We start from the raw sequence: 1015 nt of genomic DNA on the forward strand, positions 1-1015 counted from the left end.
ACTCCCACGTCACTCGACAATTTAAAAAGCAATTATTGTCTCTTCTAGAAACCTGAAAAATTCAGGTGGGATTCTAACCCATGACCTCTGCGATGCCGATGCAACGCTCAACCAACTGAGCTATGAAGCCACTCAGTTTGATGCCGGTCAATTTGGCTCATCTGGTCCCGTGAAAAACTAAATATATAAATCACTCGAATCCGTAGAGCCTGAGGGACTGAGCTTCGAGTAAGAAAGAGATCCGTCGATCACATACCCATCATATCTGCAGTTGACGGACAATTCCCCCCCCCCCCTCCCCCCTTTACTGCCTATGGAGTGTTTTCACTCACTTGATCAGTAACCTTGTTTTTCCACCGAAAAAAAAAAAACGTTTTCATGATAATAGAGCTCAATAGAGGGCCACGAGTTTATCAGTACTTTATAATGTCAAGTGCAATTCTCGAAAAATAAAGTTTATTACTATTATTATTATTATTATTATTATTATTATTATTATTATTATTATTATTATTATTATTATTATTATTATTGACCACTTTAAATATATTAAAATTCAGCTTGGCAGCGAGGCCTAGAGGACACAAACAAAGGAAACTGAATGATCTGAATGAACATGTGTATTCATTTCATTTGTTTGTGTCCTCTAAGTCTCACTATCAAGCTGAATAAGTGGTCTATTCCCGAGGTTGGTGACCAGCGGTTTTCGTTAAAACAATGGTGTGCTGGGGGTGCTCAGTCTCGTGGGCTCAGAAAACCTGGTTGTGGTCATTGTTATTTTTTAAAAGGTTTTTCTATTCCCGGAGGATCGAGGATTAGTTGGGTACATCAACATGGCCGCCGTTCCATTGTTTACGTACACCAACATGTGACGTCACGTGAAAACACTCATAATGGGTATCTGATCCTGAAAGATGCAGCGCTGGACCAGCACTTGTGGCTGGTACAAGCGAGCTGTGGAAATCTCCCCATAGTCAAGGTACGACGCTCTGGCATAATGTGCAGAGGTACAACT

Source organism: Montipora foliosa, chromosome 12 (genome assembly GCF_036669935.1).
Source record: "Montipora foliosa isolate CH-2021 chromosome 12, ASM3666993v2, whole genome shotgun sequence".
In the NCBI taxonomy this organism is placed as follows: Eukaryota; Metazoa; Cnidaria; class Anthozoa; order Scleractinia; family Acroporidae; genus Montipora; species Montipora foliosa.